This window comes from Mesoplodon densirostris, chromosome 11, assembly GCF_025265405.1.
Source record: "Mesoplodon densirostris isolate mMesDen1 chromosome 11, mMesDen1 primary haplotype, whole genome shotgun sequence".
NCBI classification, from domain to species: Eukaryota; Metazoa; Chordata; class Mammalia; order Artiodactyla; family Ziphiidae; genus Mesoplodon; species Mesoplodon densirostris.
In genome coordinates this window covers 29,818,924-29,838,781 of record NC_082671.1, presented here as the reverse complement: position 1 = coordinate 29,838,781, position 19,858 = coordinate 29,818,924, and the positions used below count along the sequence as shown (strand labels likewise).

Genomic DNA, 19,858 nt, shown 5'->3' with positions numbered 1-19,858 from the left:
GGTGGATAGACCTAGAGTCTGTCATACAGAGTGAAGTAAGTCAGAAAGAGAAAGACAAATACCGTATGCTAACACATATATACGGAATTAAAAAAAAAAAATGTCATGAAGAACCTAGGGGTAAAACGGGAATAAAGACACAGACCTACGTGAGAATGGACTTGAGGATATGGGGAGGGGAAGGGTAAGCTGTGACAAAGCGAAAGAGAGGCATGGTCATATATACACTACCAAACGTAAGGGAGATAGATAGTGGGAAGCAGCCGCAGAGCACAGGGAGATCAGCTCGGTGCTTTGTGACCGCCTGGAGGGGCGGGATGGGGAGGGTGGGAGGGAGGGAGATGCATGAGGGAAGGGATGTGGGAACAGATGTATATGTATGACTGATTCACTTTGTTATAAAGCAGAAACTAATAAAAAAAAAAGAAAAAAAAAGAAAAAAAAAGAAATAGCATATTTCATTAGGCATGTCATTCATGAATATAGCCACATTGGTACACATTACCTTTTGCTGGATTTATACCCTCCAACTTATAGAGAGTTCTTCTGTTTTAGTTAAGGAAATTTGCCTCTGGATATCTTTCTTGTGTATATCTTTTAATTATGCATTAAAAATACAACATTTTATAAATCACCAACATTCAATAAACTAAACAGTCAATTAGTTTGGTAAAAAAAAAAAAAAAAAAAAAAGAGAGCTCTTTCAAAATGTCGGTACTCTGAACGAGGATTTATTTACATCATCACTCATAGTGCATTCGGATAGGCAGATCACAGTACTCTACGGGAGTTGGGGAAAGCAGTATTTTAGAAATTGGGGTGTTTTATTTAAGGAAGGCGTCTCCGTGCCTGTAAGTTTGATTGTTCTTAACATCTCTATTGCAGCGTTCTGTCTTTCCTACTAAATAATAAGCATGAGCATCTTAATGGGTGGCACTATGTATCATTTATATTTGTAGTCCCCAGAATGGCTTTCACATATTAGACACTTAAATTCGAAGACTTTTATAGTTTGCGTTGACTTCACACAATTCCAGTATTGGGGGTTGGAGGCTGGAGGTGAGAGAAAGTATTTGAAGAATGCTGGAGATAAATTAGGTTTTGTAATTTTACCTTGTGCTAGCAGGCAATGTTTTGTAGAAAAATGATCTCTTGGATAACCTCAGTCACTGTTGTCTTTGGTGGGAATAAAAAAATGAGTCAGGATATTTTTAGAGCTGCAAACCTCAGGGTTTTCAGTTCAACTGTTTCTCTGGGTTAAAGCTAATTCACACTCTCCAATTTAAGCAACTTTCTCAAATTAAGCTGACTGCCTCTCTATTCAGTCTCTGCAATTTCCTTATTAATAAGAGGGGTATGAAGTGAATATGTGGTGGGATAAGAACGAGTATAAACCACTGGAATAAATCATGTCAGGATCCTACTGTGATACATAGTTTTGTTTCCCCTATTCTCTCCCATTTTATTATTTAGTCCATGCTGTACTTAATTTATTTGAAATCATGTTCAGATGATCTAGGCTTCAAGAGGTTGATGTGATCTACAAGTAACTGACTCCAGAACCTATGACTTTCTCAATTATGATATACATACTGTAGGGGCAGAAAAATATCTTTTTCCTCTACTCTTGTTACTGACCTCAGGTCTGGCTGCTTGCAGCCCCCAAATCAATGCTTGAGAGAGAGACAAATGCTGGTAGAAAGGAACGCTGTTTTCAATCAGAATGGTGGCAGTCTGGGGAGATGGTGGCCTCAGTGTCCCCCCAAAAGAATCTCCAAAGATTCTGCTTGGCCATTAAAGTTTTTAGAGGGAAAAAAGGAAGTAAACTCATTTATCATTGAGATAGGGGGTCAGAGTCATCACCATCCCCCGCTGTGTGCAGGTTAAGGTGCAGGCTTGTCGACTTCTTGTGATTTTTCTTTAAGTGCTATCTTGTTCACACAGTTTGTTCACGAGTTTACTAAAGGGGAAGCTAGGGAAGAGAGCTGGTCATCTGTTAATTACTTATTCTTCATTTCCACTTCTTTGATCTATGGAAAGAACCAACATCTTAGCAAGGTATTGTGTGATCAAAAGATTTGAAAGGTGTGCTAGGGCCAGAGATGAGTAAAACATGGGGGTGCCTGCTTTATAGTTAGTGTCAAGACAAAAGGGGCCTCCTGCAGAGAGCTCCTTCCTGCCAAAAGCTGCTTACACTCTTCTAAGTTCTCAACTGGGACATCTGTAACACAAGACAGATTGAGAAGAAAAAAGCATACAAATTTATTTAATATAAGTTTTATGTGATATGGAAGCCTTCATAAGGAAGTGAAGATCTCAAGGAATAGTTTAAACCTGAACATTTTTGTGCTAGACTTGATGGAGAGCAGAAAATCATGGAAGGATATGATAGGGCAAAAAATATGAAGTAAGTGTATTAAGCTGAAGGAAACAGCAATGCCAGCTCATTCAGATTCCTCTGTATCCCTTTGATAGGGACAGAGTAAAGGGACAAAGTGGGTGATTAAACAGTTAATCCCACTAGAGGATCATAAGTAGAGAAAAAAGTATGGGATACCCCTGTAAGTTAATGATCACTCGAGAAAGCAGGTTTGCTTAACCACAAAACCAAGCAGGCTTGCTTAGCAACAAAACCATGCAACAGAAGCATGAGACATGCCCCCAAATAATAAAACAATGGTGGCATTAGACTTATATTCTGCCCAGTGAGTTCAGTAAGTTAATGATTCCTAGTACATGCTCCTCCGGGCAAACTAGAAACAAAAATATAAGGAAAGGGTGACATTATACTGAAACCTGAGATGATTTACCATTTTTAGTGTATATTACTGCCTTTTTGTTCATTTCCATTGTGCCAGGACAGTCCTGGCTTGACCATGTAGGGACAAGAAAACTCCCCCACCTGACGTGGAGAAGGAACTGATGATGGAAGCATGACGCCTACTCAAGAATGAGAAAAAATGTGGTCTTTTCCCTCACCTCACTTTTCCTTTGATTACAAAACTGTAGTTCACTAAGTTCTTGGGGCGTGGCACCCTCTCCCCTGCCCACTTGTAAGCCTCACAAGCATCCTATTCTAATAAATCACTTCTTATTTATCAATTTGCCTCTTGCTGAATTCTTTCTGTGCTGAGACATAAAGAACTGGAGTTCCTCAGAGCCCCCCGAGGTGCATTTCTGCAGTTTCACCTTCCTCTTCAGAAATAACGATGCTTCTTTCTTCTGGGTATAGGAAGGTCACCTCTCATGTGAGAGTTTTATGACCTACTTCAGGGGCAGGTAAGAATGTCCTTCCTAGGTTTTATTATCTGCTCCATTGGAAGGTCAGATAGTCCTTCCTGCACATCTATTTCTCAAATTCCTTACACTTGAAATATTCAATATGCCAAAGTGCCACATTTTCGACTAGCGTGTCCTGATCCCCTGTCAATACCTGAAAGACTACTGACCTTCCCCTGAAACAGTGGACAGTTTTTGAAGGTAGTAGAACAAGGCCAGCCATTCATGCCATGCGTTTCTCTCTGTAATGATTGCCACCAAGATCTTACATTAAATATCTGATCCCTATACATATCCCACACATCCCTTTAAGATAATTGGAAAGTTTTAAGGACATAAGGGGTTTTAGAAGTGTTAGTTTCATTAATAATTTACTTGCCTTCATTTAACAGAAGCTGAAATTAAAATAAGTGGTTTAACTGAAATCATGTAGGAAGTTAGTGGCAGAGCCATGAAATTAGAACATCAGACCAAAAGTAATAAAATAACATCATAGACTTATGGCTTAAAATAATCTTCAATTTTTACTGAACTGAATGTTTCATTGATCCCAATAACCTTTTATTTACATTCTATTCCTTTGTGTTTCCATTCACCAAGTCAAAAATACAGGTTTCATTTTTTTAAAAATTTCCATGGTGAAGACTAATTGCATCAAAATCTGCTGAGGAGCTTTGTGAAAAACTAGATTCCAGGGTACTATCTCACACCACTAAATAATAATTTTCACATAATAATCATCAGTGAAAAACATATTACTTAAGAATGCTAAGAAACACTAAAGGCCCAATAGAGGTCTTCATAGAATACTCCACTAGTTTGTTGGTGAATTACTTTTACTGTCTGCAAATTGATGAAGTTGTTGTCACTTGTCTACTTTGGGATTATGACATCTCTCATAACCTATTAATGCTTTTCCAAGGTCTGCCACTAAATCAAGACCTCACATTAACATAGCCATTTCTAGGGATTTTAATGAAGTAAGTTATGTTTTAGTAGATCTACATTTTAAAACTGATCACCATTAACATTCACCTTATGTTCTCCATTTTCCATAGGTCTTTATTTTGTGAAAAGAGTCATCATTAGAATGTGTGGTCCTATCATCATAGATCCTCAATTAAACTTTTATTTTGTCCTTGTCTTGAATTATGATATAACAAGTTATGGCAAAACGGGCAATTTCTTTTGGAGTTCTAAGGATAGGTAGAGTGTACAAGAAATAAATCTTTATTGGTTTAAGCTATTAAGATTTTGCATTTATTACTGTCATAAAAATTCCCTAACAGTGAGTTTCCCCAAATGTTGTAATTTGGATAACTGAGAAATTTGTGTAAGTACCTATCACTTTGATGTGATAGTCCAAGGTCTATCCTTCTTCTTATTGAGAAGGATAGTACTTTTCCACTTTCTACTGAACTAAAATACTGACCACTTGATAGTCACAGTGATGGTTTACTCACTTTTTGGTGCCAATTTTTTCTAGCTATAGCTGTACCTTGGGCCAAAATCATAGATGATAACCTCCAAAATGCAAGTATCCTTGAGGTCAATCTCAACATTCCAATTTTTAAAAATGTTTAAAATTCATCAATTAATTCATCAATTAATTAAAAAGAAAACACACACAAAATTTTGGTACTAAAGCTTTAGCCAGTATTTTAGCTCTTTACTGAAAATATCTTGAAGATAAGTTGTAAGGTGACCAATCTTCCTGGCTTGCTGGAGATTTCCCAGTTTTAGCTTTGCAAGTTACGGGAAATCCTTTGGTCTCAGACAAACAGGTTTGAGTCATCATCTGGAAAGTTATACCACACAACCCAAAGCAAAACTTCCTAAATATTCCTTATAATACTGGTTCTTAAAGTGTGGTCTCTGGACCAGCAGCATAGCATCACCTGGGAACCTGTTAGAAGTGCAAATTATTAAAACCTGTCTTAGACTACTTAAACAGAAGCTCTGGGGAGTGGAGCCAGATAATCTGTGTTTTAATATTAATTTAATAATCATTTTATGATTCTCTTAAATTCCCAGGTGAACTTGATGCACATTAAAGTTTGAGAACACTGCAGTCCTCTCCTCTATATTGTCCTTGCTTTTCTGTCCACCATCATCCCCTCTCTAGGATTTTTTCTTTGTATTTTTTCATCTCTTTTTTCTCATGGAGAAAATTTTGGCCTCTCCAATACTTCACGTCCAGGATTCCCCCTACGAAAAACACAATATTCATTGCCAAGCAACATAGAGACTCCTTACTCCTCAGCAGTTGGAGTGAAGAAATTTAAATATTTACAATTTAATATTTTTCTATCATATATATTCATACTCAGAAACATCTAGTTTTTATTTTTAAAAATCTCTATGTGAAGAGGAACTGTCTCTTGTGAAAAAATGAGTAACTGGATGCCAGTTAAATGAGAAACATTCCAAGGAGAAGAAATTTCACAAAGGCCTTTGCCCATAAAATATAAAATTTAAGGTCATCATAAATTAATTATTAAAGAAATTGGGTTATTATATCAATAAAATTGCAGTACCATTAAATCAACCAAAGTGAAAAGTTAGAAAGGAAGACATTCACTTAATTTATAATATTATACTTTTTTTTTTTTTTTTTTTTTTTTTTGGCGGTACGCGGGCCTCTCACTGCTGTGGCCTCTCCCGTTGGGGAGCACAGGCTCCGAACACGCAGGCTCAGCGGCCATGTCTCACGGGCCTAGGAGCTCCGCGGCATGTGGGATCTTCCCGGACATGGGCACGAACCCATGTCCCCTGCATCGGCAGGCGGACTCTCAACCACTGCGCCACCAGTAAAGCCCAATATTAAACTTTTAATAAACACAATAATATGATCTTACTAATTTTAAAATTTCAGAGTTTGGACTGAGATTTATGATACAATTGTAGTTACTGAAGAGATGCTCATCCAAGTTAATGTGAAATATTGAAGAGGGTTTCACTTTGTTTATTGGTTTTAGATTAGAGCGAGAGAAAGGCATGAGGGCACCCTTATGCTGACCATTTGATGTCCTTCATCAATTGGTAGTTTGGCATATGTTCAATATATTATTCCTCAATTATTTGCATAATATTAATTTAGTGAGAATAGAAAAATCTGAAATTTCATTAAGAAAATTTAAATACAGAAATGCTCATTTAATTCATTTTTACTAGGAAAAGCAGAGATATTGTAGGTAGGGGTAGTTCCTGTTCTGTGGTCCCAGTTCTGCTTTCAGGGTTTTTTGTTTTTTTGTTTTTTGTTCTTGTTTTGTTTTGTATTGCTTTTCTGAATGAGACAACAAACTATATTAAAGGATTTATAATTATTTAATACATTAAAATGAAATACTACATTGTTTATTACTGTCTCACAATTTTAGTTTCTGTAACTGCCACATTTTGATGACTGATAATGCATCTGTGCAAACATATTTGAGGTAAGCCGATTTCAATAAGGAAGTGGTTTTTCAACGTCTTCTTTCCACTAGAGGGTGCTGACAACTTCAGCAAAATCAGGACCAATTTGCTACCTTTCCTAAATTGATTCCAGTAATGTTTTAGCCTTCTTTATTGATTAGCACTCAAATATATGCCTAACAAAACTGTCACTCAGGACGGCTGTGTCTGTAGTTTTTAAAGTTCATTATTTTCAATACTAATTCATTACTATTATTTTTGTTTTGAAGATATCTTACAATAATCATATCATGCAAGAAATATTGGGGGCAAGTGAGAGACTGGAGAGAGCTTGACAGAAATGCATGTGTGCAGAGGTTGATTGGCTGCCACTTGGGGACATACAAAAAAAATCACACACTTTCCTGGGCGCTTCAATCGAGTGAAGTGAAAGCCTTAGTTCTGGGGTGGGGGGGGGAAGGTGAGGAGCTTTTTGCATTCCAGAACCCAGACAAAGCTCCCTTGCTTCTGGGAAAGGGAGAAAAGGAAAAACCTGTTACTGATGGAGGGGGAAGAAGGACTTTGGGACCAATATCCTGCACTAATTCAAAGAAGAGGTCTGCTGCCACTAAGGGAGAGGCAGGAAACTCTCCTTCCCTCGAGGGCTACCACAGATTCAAGGCTACCATAACATGGAGGAACAGGAACAATGTGAAACCTCACCCATAAGGCTATACAGGGCCTGCTTAACACTGAAGATGGATCGGGAACACTGAACTTACCTCCTCACTTCCCCCATGAGACTAGCACTGAGTGACAAAGCAGTCTGCTGCTGCAATGGGGCAAAGGCATGGAGAGAGAAGCCTCTGAAGTGCAGGTTTGCAAAGACTGCTGAAAGTTGAGGGTAGAGCAGGAATATTGAGAGAAAACCTTTGACACCCATGGTCCAATACTTAGCACAAGGTAAAAGCAGACCTCTACTAGGATTGTAATTGTTGGTTCATAAATCTGCATATTTTATAGTTTAAATATTGAAAAAGTGTTTTCTAAAGTAGTCATACCAATTTATACTTCTTTAAGCAGTATTTAAGAGCTTTTCTTATTTCATAGTCTTGTCAAAACTTGGTATTTTTAAAATTTTACCAAGTGATGCATATGTAATGGTATCTCATTGCAGTTTAAATTTGCATTTCCCTAATGACTAATGAAAGTGAGTATGTTTTCATATGTTTATTGGTCATTTGAATATTCTTATTTATGAAGATTTACTCAAGTCAATTGTCCATTTTTCTAAGTTGTGTATCTTTTAATTTTTTACTTATAGTGAACCCTTTGTTCTTTGTATGGTTTGAAAATGTCTTTTCTCACTTTCTATGACTTTTTTCACTGCTTATAAAAATAGTGAAAACTACTAAATTAAAAAAAATACTTTATTTGTTTATTTATTTGGTTGCACCAGGTCTTAGTTGTGGCATGAGAACCCTTAGTTGTGGCATGTGGGATCTAGTTCCCTGACCAGGGATCAAACTTGGGGTCCCTGCATTGGGAGCATTGAGTCTTAACCACTGCACCACCAGGGAAGTCCCAAAACTACTAAATTATGTATTCAGATTTAGCAGTCTTTTCCTTTAAAGTAATTTCCATTTACGCAGTTTCCATATACTCTGAGGTCAGGTCTTCTATAATATTTTATAGAATCTCAATTATTTGCCTTTCAAACTTAGATCTACAATCCACCTATAATGGATTCTAGTGCATTATGCAAGATGTGAACCTAGTTGGTTTCCGTAATAATAAAAAATTGTGTTAGCAACATTTTAAAAGGCTATTTTATGTAAAATAGATAGCTAGTGGGAAGCAGCCACACAGCACAGGGAGATCAGTTCAATGTTTTGTGACCACCTAGAGGGATGGGATAGGGAGGGTGGGAGGGAGACGTAAGAGGGAGGAGATATGGGGACATATGTATACATATAGCTGATTCACTTTGTTATACAGCAGAAACTAATACAACATTGTAAAGCAATTATACTCCAATAAATATGTTAATAAGTAAATAAAAATAAAAGGCCATTTTATTGCCACTTCTCTACACTGACACTTATGCCAAATGAAGAAAAGAAAGGTCCGTATTTGCATGTGTCTCTTTCTAAACTCTATTCCATTGCTGTATTTGTCATTATAATATTACACTATTTTACTACATCTTTAAAATATATCTTAGTAACTGGTAGAGTATTTTTTTCCCACTATGTTCTTCTTTTTTGAGAGTATTTTGAATACTCTTGGATATTACATATCCATTTATATTTTATTAATTCCCACAAAAAGCTAGTTGCTCGGGACTTCCCCCGTGGTGCAGTGGTTAAGAATCCACCTGCCAATGCAGGGGACATGGGTTAGAGCCCTGATCTGGAAAGATCCAACATGCTGCAGAGCAGCTAAGCCTGTGCACCACAACTACTGAGCCTGTGCTCTAGAGCTCACGAGCCACAGCTACTGAGCTCACGTGCCACAACAACTGAAACCCACATGCCTAGAACCCGTGCTCTGCAACAAGAGAAACCACCGCAATGAGAATCCCGTGCACTGCAAGGAAGAGTAGTCCATGCGCAGCAATGAAGACCCAACGCAGTGAAAAATAAACAAACAAACAAACAAATAAATAAATATTTTTAAAAGCCAGCTGCTGTTTTAATCAGTATTGTATTGAATCTATTCAGATATTTTGGGGAAAGAATTGACATTTTTACTGTGTTAAGTATTTCATTACACTTTTAGTTTTTGATATTTGTTGTCATCCTCTTTTCAGTACATCATTCAGAGTCTTGTTTTTAAACAGTTCCATAAATTTAAACAAAAATTCTTGATAGGTCTCTACTTGGAGGATGTGGGAAGAATATATAAGTGAAGGATGCAAGTAAACTATATCCTCATATTTCATAGTATCAAGTCAACTGAGAATGTTTAATATTGAAAAATCAAGAAGTAGTAATATAAGCATTTTATTTCAGTTTATAGAGCTAAATGTCAAAAGGAGAAGCTTGAAGAGTGGAAGATAGTTAAATCAGAGGAACAGGAATCAGGCTGGTAAGGAGAGTGCCCATTTTTAAGGAAAATTTATAAGCCTTTGAATTTATTTTATTTTGAAAAACTCTTTGTACTTAAAAATGTGGTCTATCAACTGATGCCTGTCTGGATCCCCATACAACTGGATTATGACCAGATAAGTACAGAAATAGAAATAAATTTTTAGAAATTTTATAGCAGTGTCACAGAGTAATTGTATGTCTGTGGAATTTAGTACTGAAAAAGAAGACATATGTCTTTTTTTCTTTCATTTCATTTTTCTAGTTTTTCATTTTTATTGTATGTTATAAAATTATCAATTCATGATGGATTGGGATTCTTTTAAAAAACAGATTTTTATCATATGTAGTTTGAGAAACACTCTATTACATTTTGACAGATCATTATTTAACTCAAAAATTTAAAAAACCAAAAATTTTGTGCTATGTCCAGAAGATACATAAGGTGACTTGTTTTCAACCTAGTAAATCAAGAAATTTAATGTAATAGATATCTAAATACAGTGTTTCCATCTGTCCAACATCATTTAATATAATGTTCAACAATCAGTCTAAAATTTTCCCTTTCTTTTATTTCTGATAATTTAGTGCTCTGTGAGTAAAAGGTTATTTATAAACCTAGCCTAAACTAATTTGGCTTTTCGGTGAGTAGCAGAATTTTTTTCTGTCATGTATATAGGTACTCTGCAGTTGTAGGGAGAGGCTGGTGAGAGTTCTAGTTCTCCACCTCTGCAAACTCATCATCAGATGGTTCATTGCAGTGAAAGCAAACTCTGACCAAATTTCTCAGAAAATGCACATCTACTAGCTCTAATGAGGCAGAAGCAGCCATAAAATCTGTTTGCAGATTGAAGGAGTTCCTTCTCTCTGCCATTTGGTATCCTGGCCAGCACTTTCATGCATGTCTGATTCACAAGCAGATATGGTGCTATTCTTACAATACAATGGGCAAAACTTGTAACCAGTGCGTTAGGCAGGATTTTTTTTTAATGGATCATTATTCTGGACTTCTAATGCCATGGGACCAGTTATGTCAGTCCCAACTATTCACTTAATTTAACAACAATAATACTGGCAATCAATGAACTGTTTTGTAACACTTAACATTAATTACTACAATCTAAAAATCTATGCAAATATAGAATCCTTTTTTGAAAATAAATCAGGTTTATTGAGATATAATTTATGCACAATGAAATTCACTCCTTTTAAGTGTATAGGTCTATGCATAATCCTTTATGAGCATACGTGCCTGTCTCCCAGATAGCCACTTCACAGCCAGATAGTCACTTTGGTTAATTGGCCAAACTCAGATAGTTGAATTAAAGATAATTAACATGCTAAATGTTTGATCAAAATATTTTGCTTCAGCTTAACATATTCATAAACATATTATTTCTCAATCTTATATAAAATATAACATTGTTATTAAGTATTACACTTTTTCCATAATGTAAAATGTTCAACTATCACAAATGTGTTTGTGCCAATTGCTTGTGCAACTTTGTAATCAGTTTACATTCAGTGCCACTGAGCTAAACAAGAAGCTCTGGAAATATGAGAATTTTTGTGGAAGGATATTAGTTTTCCAACCTGGTTGTTCTTAGTTTCACTATTAGTTGTCCTTTTTTATTTGACATGTCTTCCATGAGTATAAGGCAGAGGTTGACAGACAGACATTTTTTGAAGATCCAGATAGTAACTATTTTCAATGTTGTGGGACATATGCTCTCTTTTGTAACTACTCAACTCTGCCATTGTAGTGTGAGAGCAGACACAGACAATACTTAAAGAAAAAAGCATGGCTATATTCAGTAAAAATTTATCTATAAAACAAGTGTCAGGCAGCATTTGTTTCACAGATTATAATGCCAACCAAAGAATGTCACTGACCATCTGGTTCTACAAGAATTAAGTCAATAGCCACTGCAGTTGTTGACCTTGAACACACCCTGAAAGAAATTCAGAGTGGAGATCTAGAATGAGGCACTCTGTGCTCTGGGAAAACTGGCAGAACAGGCCTTCAGATAGTTAGATGTTTTCAGAAGAAAATTTTATGAACCAATTTCTTGCATCTTCCCATACTTAGAAAAGCATTAAAAGCATGAACTAAGATATCTGTGACTTGTGACAGCAGTAGCCTTCTATGGAGATGTGTGCTTGATTGCACATACTTCTTCTCCAAAATCACATATATGCTGACTTTCCCCCTTACCTCTTCAGAGCAATTCCTCAGAGCTATCTGAGAGTCTGTCTCCTGGGCTATTAGTTTTCAGTAAGTCCCCAAATAAAATTGAAACTCACAGCTCTTACTTTGTGTGTTTTTATTTCAGTTGACTGACATTTCTGGAAACCATGAATGGACCCAGAGCAGACTATTCTCCTTCACCTGAACTCTACGAGGATCTGGAGCCTTGGTAACAGCAGGGCCCCTTATGCCCATCTGCCTACTCATGAGTCCAGAAGAATTTTATTAAGTCTCTCCTAGTTCTTGTATTTCCTGATTATTGGTGATGATTCTGAGTTTTATTTGGCAGTGTATAACATGTACCTGACCCCCACAGTTGAAAGATACTGGGAGAATCCTAGTTGAAAGACACTGGGATTTGCTCAGTTGAAAGGCACTGAGAGGTCTGGACTGGGTAATTAGGTGGGAGGCTGGTTTATGTCTTTTCTAAATGAGGGGCATGGGAAAGCCACCCTCCAACTAACACCCAAGTCCATTTATGTATGTACAAAAATTATACTTATAAGTACTTACTTGGGAATTAAAGGAAATATCCTCCTGAAATTAGCTGAGATGGGGATCTTTTATTGCATACACACTTAAGTTAGAGAAAGCTGGCTTGATAAAAAATGTTTTCATAATTCTGACCCAAAAGGTCCTCTTAGGAGGAGCTTGCTTTTATCTCCATGTATCTTTGAGATGTAAGTGTTCTATCAGGTCTCTCAGGAGTTTATCTTACTCTTATCTAGACCATCTCCAATTCCTTAGACTGAGAGAAAAAAAAGGAAAAGAGACCATTTTACCCTTAGCTTATTCTAACTGTTATTTATAAACTAGTGAGTTCTGTATTGTAATACCTGATTCATGACTAAGTTTTAAAAATGAAGCTATGAGATCTCTAGTTGTGTCTGTCTATATATCTGTGTGTACTTTATAGATATGATATATCTCAACCTCTGGATGGTATTACCAAAATTAACTTGTAAATGAGTTCTATTTAATTGATTTAAAAGAAATCAAGTGTTTATATAAGTACTCAGAAATATGAAAGAAACGAACCCAAATGAATTTCAAGTTCAAATGATCTGGGAAATATATAGTATTAAATTATCATTTGGTATGAAAGTTAGTTTAAGTTTGTTGGTTTAATTAATACAGACATGTCTTTAAAGTCGTCAGCATTAAGTATAATACTTTAATTGTACCTAGGTTTACTAGAAGTCAAATAAGAAGTTGTAAAATTTGTCAGCAAGAAAAATAACTTGGAACGATAAAAATTTTATAAGCAAATTAAATGTAGTTGAGATATGGCTTTTAGGTAAACTCTTTAGGAATAATTATGTTTTAGGAATGTCTACTTAAAAAATAGTCTCTCCAGATATTTGGTAACTTGAAACTTTAGAGTTTTGTTAAATTAAGTTAAATGATGGCAGTTTATTAAATATCTAGTTCATTCCCAAATAAAATAAGATAGGGAACATTAATTACTGAACATAGGCTTCCTTTTACAGGGAAACTAAAGATATTTAAGACTATTAATAAATACGTTTGGTGCCACATCAAGCCATTTTCTTTAAGAAAGTGCATGCTTTTTAGAAATTATAAGTAGTATTTATAAGTTTGCCAATCTACAGAATGCTAATGTAAGAGACAGGTCATAATTGCTTACTTCTTAGTTGTTGCTAGGAGTTATGTTTTTTTAAAGAGCTGAGAGTTCTAACTAATATATGTAATTAAAGCTACTAAGCTAATAAGCAAAATATTTTTATATTCAAGAAAAAAAGAAGGTATAAGAAATAGAAATGCATTTTGTTAAGGATAAAGAAGGTAATTTTGTCCTAAATCAAGTTATTTCTAAATGGGAAAGAAAATAAGGGACAAATTAATATGGATATAGAATGTTGTCGAAGATTTGTGAGAAAAAAAATCTTTAGAGAGGAATTCTGTGTGTGGTCAGGACTAAGATTAAAATACATTTGAGCAAATTAATTTCAACATTAAAAGTAAAGTGGTGCAAAATCTGAATTGGGTTTTCTCCCTGTTAAGAGGACAAAGTTTTCCTAGAATATTGATTTGCTTTTTTTACAGGTTGTAAACTTTCTTTACCTTTTAAGTCATTTTAAGTCTTTTGTCATTCATAGACAGTTATTGTTTTACTCCGATGCCTTTGAAAAAATGCTTTATCTTCAAGAAGGTTTATAGACAGAACTTTTTGACAAGTACAGGTTTCTGATAAATTTCAGGTCATACCACTAAACTGGGTAAGAAATTAAAGAATTCTAATAGAATCTTGGTGGCTTCATACAACTGTTAACAAAAGTTCAAGTATTAGTTACATAGGACTGAGTGAACTGATGAATTTGCTTACAAATTTTATGTTTTCTTTTTTTTTTGGTTTGAAATATTACTGGCTTTTAATCTGTGTTTTCCAGATGTAAGGAAACCTTCTCCCTGAAGCTAATTATGGCACACAGCAACTTGGTTAGCAGAATTGAAATATTTAACTTTTCTCTCTATCTAATTGGAAGAGAAATTGGAAACTTTCAGGTTACCAGAAAGCAGACTCCTAACAGGTGCAGGAATCTAAAGATACTTTTGGACCTAGAGAAGAGAGGAACTCACCTAAATCTTTAGATATCACAGGTGGGATCTGATGGCAAGTCCTTGCTGTGGCCTTCTGGCCTTGAGAGGCCTTTTAAAAATTCAGTCTGAGATTCCTTATAAAATTTCCAGCAAAGCCAATTAAAATATCTTATATGTTCAATTACACTTATGTAAATAATCTGGCCAAGTTTATTGAAGCCACATTTATTTCTGCAAACAAATTAATCTTAATTTGGCTGTATTTGATAGAAATGAAGGTAATTTTAGAGAGAAAAATTATGTTTCAGTGGATATTAAATTCTAGTTGTTAACTGAGGTCTGTATTTACTGCCTAAAACTCACTTCTTAGATAGCTCCTTGTTATTACATTACATTATTGTAAATGTTAATTGAATTATTAAAAGGACACTCTTGAGTTTGTTTCTGAAGCTTATCACAGTAATCTACCTTGAATGAAGATCAGATGCCCCAGGACCTACAATTAGGATATTATGCATACTGGAAAAAGCATCATTTAAAGGACTATCTTCAACATAGATGGAAGGAAACTTATCAGGTACTCTTAACCAGCTCACGCACAGAAGAACTGAAGGAAATTGACTTTTAGATTCATATTTACCACTTAGATAGGGTGCTGCACTGGACTGGTCTATAGAGAGGACTGCTGACCTCAAACTCCCCTTAAAACAATGCTCAGAGGAGAAACTACACCCACACCAGGACAAGAAGAAGAAAACATCAGAAGTAAACAGACCTGCCAAGATGCCGGAACTGAACTGTATGATTATTAAAGTCTTTTTAATATCTTGGACTCTTGCAAGAAAATCAATGTTTTTCTATCATGGGCACAAATTCTATGCAGAGTTTAAAAATTAATTCAGTAGTTGGATTTATGGTCATTACCTCTCTACCTTTGTGGATTTCTCCTCTTTAAGACTCTAACTGGATGGTCTTAGGAAATTTATCCTAGACTAAAGAAGTTACAGTTCTGTTTAGGCCACTACTGATATTACTAGATGAGACCCCCTCACTTAGCCAATGAATCATACTTGCTCTGACCATGCCATAAATATGAATTTTCTTTTAAAGTTACTCAAGCTCAATCAGAACAATGAGCTAAATTTTGGTTAAAGAATATAACCTCCTTCAACTTGGGGTTGGATTCATATGGCTAGTACCAGGTCATTTAAGTTTAAAGGCCCTTATGTTGGGAACAATTAAATCATACTAAGGATAATCAACCTAATAACATTAAGAAGTTCAACGTAATAACACTAAGAAATTGGGCTGGGTGCCTTATGAACAATAGCAATATATAATTACCTTTAAGATAGTGATAAGACAAGGCCAGATGAGTTTGAGGTATACTTGGCCATAACTAATAGAAATTCTTGGCTTAAATATTTACTTATAATACTATTATTATTATTATTTTTTTTCCCTTTTTGCGTTATGTGGGCCTCTCACTGTTGTGGCCCCTCCCGTTGCGGAGCACAGGCTCCGGATGCGCAGGCCCAGCGGCCATGGCTCACGGGCCCAGCCGCTCCGCGGCATATGGGATCCTCCCAGAGCGGGGCACGAACCCGTATCCCCTGCATCGGCAGGCGGACTCTCAACCACTGCGCCACCAGGGAGGCCCTATAATACTATTATTAATGCTAGCTATAGTACTTATATTCTGCCTATTTTACAAGATTGTTTTTTCTTGAGGTGCCAAACATGTGACTGGGCTGCCAATAAAAATAATTGTGATTATGTGGCTTGAAATGATTGACCAAATATATAGTTCCAAATGAGATCAATGATTGTAACAGTGTAAGTCTAGATATGGGAAGAAGCAACCAGAGGGAATCTTCTCCTCGACCGTAACACACTAGTAAGACAGGTGGTTCAGGAAATTTTGCTATCAATTAATAGGGTCTACTCTGCTAATAGCACATTGAGTAGCCTATCAACAAAATCCTGGCCTAAGAATGAGCATTCCTAGTACAATGGGACAAATGGTCATGTAATATCTTTCAAACCATTGTTGAGTTTTTGACCATGAGGGGGGCACAGCTAACAAAGAATATCACTTGCCATCTGGTTCTGCAAGAATTAAGTCACTAGCCACCACAGTTGCTGACCTTCAATACACCCTGAAGGAGTTCAGAGTGGAGATCAGGAATGAGGCACTCTGTGCTCTGGGAAAACTTGTAGAACAGCCCTTCAGATAGTTACATGTTTTCAGGAGAAAATTTTATGAACCAATTTCTTGCATCTTATAATTATTAACTAAGGTATCTGTGCCTCGTGACCTTCTACAAAAAAATGTGTGCTTTATTGCACATACGTCTTCTCCAAAATCACATATATGCTTACCTCCCCTTTCACCCCTTCAGAGAGATTCCTCAGAGCTATCTGAGAGGCTGTCTCCTGGACTATAGTCCTAAGGAAGTCCTCACATAAAACTGAAACTCACAGCTCTCATGTTGTGTGCTTTTATTTCAGTTGACAATAATTTGACAATCCCTGGTATAAGCAATCAATAATAAACCTAATGGCTTTCAGCTTACTATTGGCTTGTATTAAGATATCAAAAAAAGTTTATAACAGTGATATCAACAATAAATAGATTACCAGTGCAGGGTTTACTGAAAACCTAAATATCCCATGAACACCAATGGTATCATTTCAACTAAAATTAGTTATTTTAAAAAAGTTTTTGACAAAAACACATGGCATGTGGGATCTTAGTTCTCCGACCAGGGGTTGAACCTTCACCCCTGCAGTGGAAATGTGGAGTCTTAACCACTGGACTGCCAGGGAAGTCCCAGCTACTATTTATAGCCTGAGATAACATAAACTCATATATTCTTCCCTCCGTCCCAGTAAGACCTCTATAACTATGCTACCCTAGGATAGTGAATCTATTGAGAGATAGTTTAAGGGCACGAATAATTCATCAATTCATTAAACCTCTCAATTACAGTTCTGTTTTAGAGAACAAGTTTCTCTAAGTCACCGAATCTCTGGGTATTTTTTATTCAGAAGGAAAGGGCTCTTGCCTCTAAAAATAGATATTATGGCTCATACTTTTCAAAAGGAGATACAGCATGAAAAATAATCTTGCAGATGACGAAGTTTCTGCAGGTCAGGAGGATGTGCAAAAACTGTAAAAAAATACCTGCTAACTCTTATATAGGAGAAGGCTATGTGGAAGAGCAGATTTCCAATGATGGTGACGCTGACTTATTTTACAAGGATTCTGGCAAACATACATAACTCAAATGGCATTTTGGTTGTCAAAAATGCTGTGACCAGAGGCTTGCAGGTCCCCTTGAAACAATAGTTCAGTAAGTGCTAACTCAGCTTTCATGGTGACTTTGTAGAATGTAACTACTGGGAATAATGAGAATAATGAGAGTCATAGTAGCCAAACCACAACTACTTACAGGTAATATGAATGAAAAATAAATGTTGTTTGAGGTTGTTATTGATGTAAAGCTATGTAATATAGTGCACTTACTGTGTTGCTAAAATTATTTATCAGTGAAAAATTATCATGTAAATACTAGATAGCAGGTAACATGTTCTGTGAATGGATGAATGAATAAATAAAAGATAACTGGGCTTTATCATCGGATATAATATCACTTAAGTTTGTTTGAGACAGAGAAAAGTAGTTAAAGTGATTGAGGCTTTATGTGCTGTTCTTTTCAACAGGCAGCCACATCTTTCTGCATGTCAAGCCATGACCTTGAGACACAATGATGAAGGTTGGAGTAAATGGATTTGACCAATAGGGCACCTGGTCACCAGGGCACTTTTAACTCTGGCAAAGTGAATATTGTTTGCCATCCGTGGCCCCTTCATTACCTCAATTACATATTCTACATGTTCCAGTATGATTCCACCCATGGCAATTTCAGTGGTAGAGTCAAGGTTGAGAACTGGAAGCATGTCTTCAATGGAAAGATAACCTCCATCTTCCAAGAGCAAGATTCTGCCAACATCAAATGAAGTGATTCTGGTGCTGATTATGTTGTAGAGTCCACTGGTGTCTTCACTAGCTTGAAGAAGACTGGGGCTCACGTTGAACCTAAGGGTCATCACCTCTGCTTCTTCTGCTAATGCCCCCATGTTTGTGATGGGCATGAACCATGAGAAGTATGACAGCTCTCTCAAGATTGTCAGCAATGCCCCCTGCAACACAAACGCCTTGGCCCTCTTGGTCAAAGTCATTTATGACAACTTTGGCATTGTGGAGGGATGCATGGTCACAGTCCTTGCCATCATTGCTTCCCAGAAGAATGTAGATGGTACCTCTGAGAAACTGTGGCATCATGACCATGGGGAAGCCCAGAACAATAGAAGCCCTTGCTTCTATTGGTGCTGCTGAGGTTGTGGGAAAGGTCTTCCTGAGCTGACTGGGAAGCTCACTGGCATGGCCTTCTGTGTCCCTTCCCCTAATGTTTCAGTGCTGGATCTGCTCTGCAGTGTGCAGAAAGCTGCTAAATATGATGACATCAAGAAGGTGGTGAAGCAGGCATTGGAGGAACCCCTAAAGGATATCCTGGGCTACACTGAGGACTAGGTTGTTTCCTGCGACTTTAAAGGTGACACCTACTCTCCCACCTTTGTTGTTGGGACTGGTATTGCCTTAAATGATCACTTCGTCAATCTCATTTTATGACAATGTGTTTGGCTACAGCAATAAAATGGTGGACCTGATGGTCCACATGACCTCTAAGGAGTCAGTCCCCTGGAACATCAGCCCCAGTGAGGACAGGAGAGGAATAAAGAGGTGCTTACTGCTGGGGAGTCTTTGTCCCAACTCAATTCCCCAACACACTGAGGATCTCCAGTTCTTGACACAGTTTCCATCCCAGACACCTGAAGAAGAGGAAGGACTTAGGAAACTCTACCTTATCACTTGCCATCAATAAAGTACACAGTACCCAGTCAAAAATAAATAAATAAAGTTATCAGGGACTACTTGAAGTGATGGGAATAGACTGTGTTCTAGGAAACGTTGTGAAGTCATTTGCTCAACTCTGTGCAAGAACATTTGCCCAAGAATCTATAACTAATTCAGTCTAGAAAACAGGTAGTTTGGCAAAGCTTGAGTAATAGGTCTTGTGTTTGACATGCTCCCAGTATATATTTAATAACAATCTGTTGATTGCAAAGCCATCTTAATATTTCATTAAAATATATCCTGTCATTAAAATAATGAATGCAGGGATACTCTGTCAAAGATTATAATACATCTTTGATTAGC

At 36.6% G+C, this 19,858-nt stretch overlaps 1 pseudogene; it reads left to right on the top strand.

The window, feature by feature from the left end:
- The first annotated feature begins 18,344 nt into the window (after positions 1–18,344).
- Positions 18,345–19,171, top strand: LOC132499443 (glyceraldehyde-3-phosphate dehydrogenase-like; annotated as a pseudogene).
- The last annotated feature ends 687 nt before the right edge of the window (positions 19,172–19,858 follow it).